Source organism: Lolium perenne, chromosome 3 (assembly GCF_019359855.2).
Source record: "Lolium perenne isolate Kyuss_39 chromosome 3, Kyuss_2.0, whole genome shotgun sequence".
In the NCBI taxonomy this organism is placed as follows: Eukaryota; Viridiplantae; Streptophyta; class Magnoliopsida; order Poales; family Poaceae; genus Lolium; species Lolium perenne.
In genome coordinates this window covers 245952918-245959105 of record NC_067246.2, presented here as the reverse complement: position 1 = coordinate 245959105, position 6188 = coordinate 245952918, and positions in this window count along the sequence as shown.

The following is a 6188-nucleotide window of genomic DNA, read 5'->3' as shown; positions in this document are numbered from 1 at the left end:
ATGAACATTATATCTGGATCTTGTTTAATGCAAGACGGTTATTCATTCAAGTCTGAGAATAATGGTTGTTCTATTTTTATGAATAATATCTTTTATGGTCGAGCACCACAAAAGAATGGCTTATTTCTGTTAGATCTCGATAGTAGTGATACGCATATACATAACGTTGATGCTAAGCGAATTAAATTGAATGATAATTCTACTTATATGTGGCACTGTCGTCTTGGTCATATTGGAGTGAAACGCATGAAGAAACTCCATACTGATGGATTACTTGATTCACTTGACTTTGAGTCACTTGATAGATGCGAAGCATGTCTAATGGGTAAAATGACTAAGACTCCATTTTCTAGTATGATGGAGCGAGCTACTGACTTATTGGAAATCATACATACTGATGTGTGCGGACCAATGAGCGTAGCATCGCACGGTGGTTATCGTTATGTTCTAACCTTCACAGATGATCCGAGTAGATATGGGTATATCTATTTCATGAAACATAAATCCGAAACTTTCGAGAAGTTTAAGGAATTTCAAAGTGAAGTAGAAAATCAACGTAACAAGAAGATTAAATTTTTACGATCTGATCGTGGAGGTGAATATCTGAGTTATGAGTTTGGCATGCATTTAAAGAAATGCGGAATACTTTCACAATTGACACCGCCGGGAACACCACAACGAAACGGTGCGTCCGGACGTCGTAATCGAACTCTCTTAGATATGGTTCATTCTATGATGTCTCTTACTGATTTGCCATTATCATTTTGGAGTTATGCATTAGAGATAGCCGCATTCACTTTAAATAGAGCACCATCAAAATCCGTAGAAATGACACCGTATGAATTATGGTTTAATAAGAAACCTAAGCTGTTGTTCCTGAAAGTTTGGGGTTGCGAAGCCTATGTAAAGAAGTTACAACCGGACAAGCTAGAACCCAAAGCGGAGAAATGCGTCTTCATAGGATACCCTAAGGAAACTATAGGGTACACTTTCTATCACAGATCCGAAGGCAAAATCTTTGTTGCTAAGAACGGAACCTTTCTTGAGAAAGAATTTCTCACTAAAGAAGTGACTGGAAGAATAGTAGAACTCGATGAGATTGATGAATCTATACTCGTTGATCAGAGTAGCGCAGTACCGGAAGTTGTACCTGTACCGCCTACACCAGCAACAGAGGAAGCTAATGATAATGATCATGAAACTTCGAACGAGGAAACTACTGAACCTCGCAGATCGACAAGGGAACGTGCCACTCCTGATTGGTATGATCCTTGTCTAAATGTCATGATTGTGGATAACAATGATGAGGACCCTGCGACGTACGAAGAAGCGATGATGAGCCCAGATTCCAACAAATGGCAAGAAGCCATGAAATCCGAAATAGGATCCATGTATGATAACAAAGTATGGACTTTGGTAGACTTACCTGATAGCCGAAAGGCTGTCGAGAATAAATGGATCTTCAAGAGAAAAACAAATGCTGATGGTAATATTACTGTCTATAAAGCTCGACTTGTCGCAAAGGGTTTCCGACAAATTCAAGGAGTTGACTATGATGAGACTTTCTCACCTGTAGCGAAGCTAAAATCTGTGAGGATTTTGTTAGCAATAACTGCATTTTTCGATTATGAGATTTGGCAGATGGATGTCAAAACGGCGTTCCTTAATGGAGACATTGAGGAAGAGTTGTATATGGTACAACCCAAAGGTTTTGTCGATCCTAAAAATGCTGACAAAGTATGCAAACTTCAGCGTTCAATCTATGGACTGAAGCAAGCATCGAGAAGTTGGAACCGACGCTTTGATAAGGTGATCAAAGACTTCGGGTTTATACAGTGTCATGGAGAGGCCTGTATTTACAAGAAAGTGAGTGGGAGCTCTGTAGCATTCCTGATATTATATGTAGATGACATATTATTGATCGGGAATGATATAGAACTATTAAGCAGTGTTAAAGGTTATTTGAATAATAGTTTTTCAATGAAAGACCTTGGTGAAGCATCGTATATATTAGGCATCAAGATTTATAGAGATAGATCAAGACGCCTAATAGGGCTATCACAGAGTACATACCTGGACAAGATTCTAAAGAAGTTTAGAATGGACGAAAGTAAGAAAGGGTTCTTACCTATGTTACCAGGCAAGGTCTTGAGTAAGACTCAAGGACCGGCTACGGCAGAAGAAAGAGAAAGGATGAGTAATATCCCCTATGCCTCGGCAGTAGGATCTATCATGTATGCCATGCTATGTACGAGACCGGATATAGCCCATGCGGTGAGTTTGACTCGCAGAGATCACAGTGCTCCAGAATGGAACATCGGACAGCGGTCAAGAATATCCTGAAGGACTGGAAAAGAAGGAAGGATATGTTTCTTTGGTCTGGAGGTGACCAAGAGCTCGTGGGAAGTGGTTACCCCGTTGCAAGTTGGAACACTGATCCTGATGACTCTAAGTCACAATCTGGGTACGTGTTTATATTGAATGGTGCTGCAGTAAGCTGGGCAAGCTCAAAGCAGTGCACGGTGGCGAAGTCTTCAACAGAATCAGAGTACATAGCGGCTTCAGAGGCTTCATCAGAAGCGGTATGGATGAAGAGGTTCATTGTAGAGCTCGGTGTGGTTCCTAGTGCATTGGACCCATTAATCATATACTGTGATAACATGGGTGCCATCGCCAATGCACAAGAGCCAAGGTCACACAAGAGGCTGAAGCATATCAAGCTGCATTACCACTCAATTCGCGAGTACATCGAAGATGGAGAAGTAAAGATTTGCAAAGTACACACTGATCTGAATGTAGCAGATCCGTTGACTAAAGCTCTCCCTAGGGCAAAGCATGACCAACACCAGAATGCCATGGGTGTTAGGTATATTACAATGTAATCTAGATTATTGACTCTAGTGCAAGTGGGAGACTGAAGGAGATATGCCCTAGAGGCAATAATAAAGTGGTTATTATTTATATCTTTATGTTTATGATAAATGTTTATATATCATGCTATAATTGTATTAACCGAAACATTAGTACATGTGTGATATGTAGACAAACAAGAAGTCCCTAGTATGCCTCTTAACTAGCTTGTTGATTAATGGATGATTAGTTTCATAATCATGAACATTGGATGTTATTAATAACAAGGTTATATCATTGTATGAATGATGTAATGGACACACCCAATTAAGCGTAGCATAAGATCTCGTCATTAAGTTATTTGCTATAAGCTTTCGATACATAGTTACCTAGTCCTTATGACCATGAGATCATGTAAATCACTTATACCGGAAAGGTACTTTGATTACACCAAACGCCACTGCGTAAATGGGTGGTTATAAAGGTGGGATTAAGTATCCGGAAAGTATGAGTTGAGGCATATGGATCAACAGTGGGATTTGTCCATCCCGATGACGGATAGATATACTCTGGGCCCTCTCGATGGAATGTCGTCTAATGTCTTGCAAGCATATGAATAAGTTCATAAGAGACCACATACCACGGTACGAGTAAAGAGTACTTGTCAGGAGACGAGGTTGAACAAGGTATAGAGTGATACCGAAGATCAAACCTCGGACAAGTAAAATATCGCGTGACAAAGGGAATTGGTATTGTATGTGAATGGTTCATTCGATCACTAAAGTCATCTTTGAATATGTGGGAGCCATTATGGATCTCCAGATCCCGCTATTGGTTATTGGTCGGAGTGAGTACTCAACCATGTCCGCATAGTTCGCGAACCGTAGGGTGGCACACTTAAAGTTGGATGTTGAAATGGTAGTACTTGAAATATGGAATGGAGTTCGAATATTTGTTCGGAGTCCCGGATGAGATCTCGGACATCACGAGGAGTTCCGGAATGGTCCGGAGAATAAGATTCATATATAGGATGTCATTTTATGTGATTTAAAATGATGCGGAAGGTTCTATGGAAGGTTCTAGAAAAGTCCGGAAGAAACCACCAAGGAAGGTGGAGTCCCGGAGGGACTCCACCTCCATGGCCGGCCAACCCTAGTGGGGGAGGAGTCCCAAGTGGACTCCCCCTATGGGGGCCGGCCACCCCCCCATATGGAAGGGGGGAATCCCACCCCAAGTGGGATTCCCACCTTGGATAGGTTTCCCTATCATATGGAAGGTTTTGGGTTCGGGTCTTATTCGGAGACTTGTAGTCCAACACTTGGGGCTTCCACCTATATAATGAGGGGCCAAGGGGAGGGGGCCGGCTACCCCAAGACCACAACCTGGCCGCCCCCCTTGAGTGGCCGGCCACCCCCTCCCAAACCCTAGCCGCCCCCTCTCCTCCATAGCTCCCGCGTGCTTTAGCGAAGCTCCGCCGGAGTTCTCCACCACCACCGACACCACGCCGTCGTGCTGTCGGATTCAAGAGGAGCTACTACTTCCGCTGCCTGCTGGAACGGGAGGTGGACGTCGTCTTCATCAACAACCGAACGTGTGACCGAGTACGGAGGTGCTGCCCGTTCGTGGTGCCGGAGGGATCGTGATCAAGATCTTCTACGCGCTTTTGCAAGCGGCAAGTGAACGTCTACCGCAGCAACAAGAGCCTCCTCTTGTAGGCTTTGGAATCTCTTCAAGGGTGAGACTCGATAAACCCTCGTTGCTACCGTCTTCTAGATTGCATCTTGGCTTGGATTGCATGTTCGCGGTAGGAAATTTTTTGTTTTCTATGCAACGTTATCCTACATGAAGTACTTGAAAAGAACTAAGGATATGTTTCTTTGTTATGGAGGTGACCAAGAGCTCGTTGTAACCAGTTACACCGATGCAAGTTGGAATACTGATCCTGATGACTCTAAGTCACAGTCTGGGTACGTGTTTATATTGAATGGTGCTGCCAGTAAGCTGGGCAAGCCCGAAGCAGTGCACGGTGGCGAAGTCTTCAACAGAATCAGAGTACATAGCGGCTTCAGAGGCTTCATCAGAAGCGGTATGGATGAAGAGGTTCATTGTAGAGCTCGGTGTGGTTCCTAGTGCATTGGACCCACTAGTCATCTACTGTGACAACATGGGTGCCATCGCCAATGCACAAGAACCAAGGTCACACAAGAGACTGAAACATATCAAGCTGCGTTATCACTCGATTCGCGAGTACATCGAAGATGGAGAAGTAAAGATTTGCAAAGTACACACTGATCTGAATATAGCAGATCCGTTGACTAAACACTACAAGAAAAGTTGCCATGGCCGACGAAGTTGAAGTCGCGCCGTGGTTGCTGGTGTACCATGGCCGATGATTTTTGGTCCCTCCGTGGTGCATGTCAAAACTTTTTTTTTCTCGTTTTTGAGGCCACCTAGCCCGACGAAAGCGGCCAAAACGTCGTGTATGGTGGCCCGGGACGTGGTGCATCTCGAAATCTCGGGTTCGCCGGCCGAGTCAACGCAAATCCGCACCGCCGAGGGATGTAGGGCCCAGATGACAGCCTCTCTGGCATTGTTTTTTTTCTCGATCGCTCCATCTCGTTCAACGTTCTCCGATCGAGACGTTTACGATGCAGGATCATGGGTCCCGCATGTCATCCTCTATGAACCAAAATTCTTTCTATTCTTGGATTTTTTTTGACCCCCTGATTTCTGGCTACTTCCTTTTTCTTTTGATCCCTTGCCGCCTTGGAAACGTTGAGACCGCTGCTGCTAAATGGGACCCGCATGTCATCCTCTATGTGCAATCAACTTTCTTTTCTTGGAGTTTTTTTTGGCACCTCATATTTGGTCACTTGCCTTTTTTTCGATCCCCGCCGCCTCTCAAACGGTGATACCGCTGCCGCTAAATGGGACCCGCATGTCATCCTCTATGTACTATAAAAATTTGTTTTCTTGTATTTTTTTGGCACCTCATATTTGGTGACTTGCCTATTTCTTTAGATCACCTGCCACCACTCAAACGGTGATACCGCTGCTGCTAACTGGGACCCGCATGTCATCCTCTATGTACTATAAAACTTTCTTTTCTTGAATTATTTTTGGCACCTCATATTTGGTCACTTACCTTTTTCTTTCGATCCCCTGCCGCCTCTCAAACGGTGATACCGCTGCTGCTAACTGGGACCCGCATGTCATCCTCTATGTACTATAAAACTTTCTTTTCTTGAATTATTTTTGGCACCTCATATTTGGTCACTTACCTTTTTCTTTCGATCACCTGCCGCCTCTCAAACGGTGATACCGCTGCTGCTAACCTG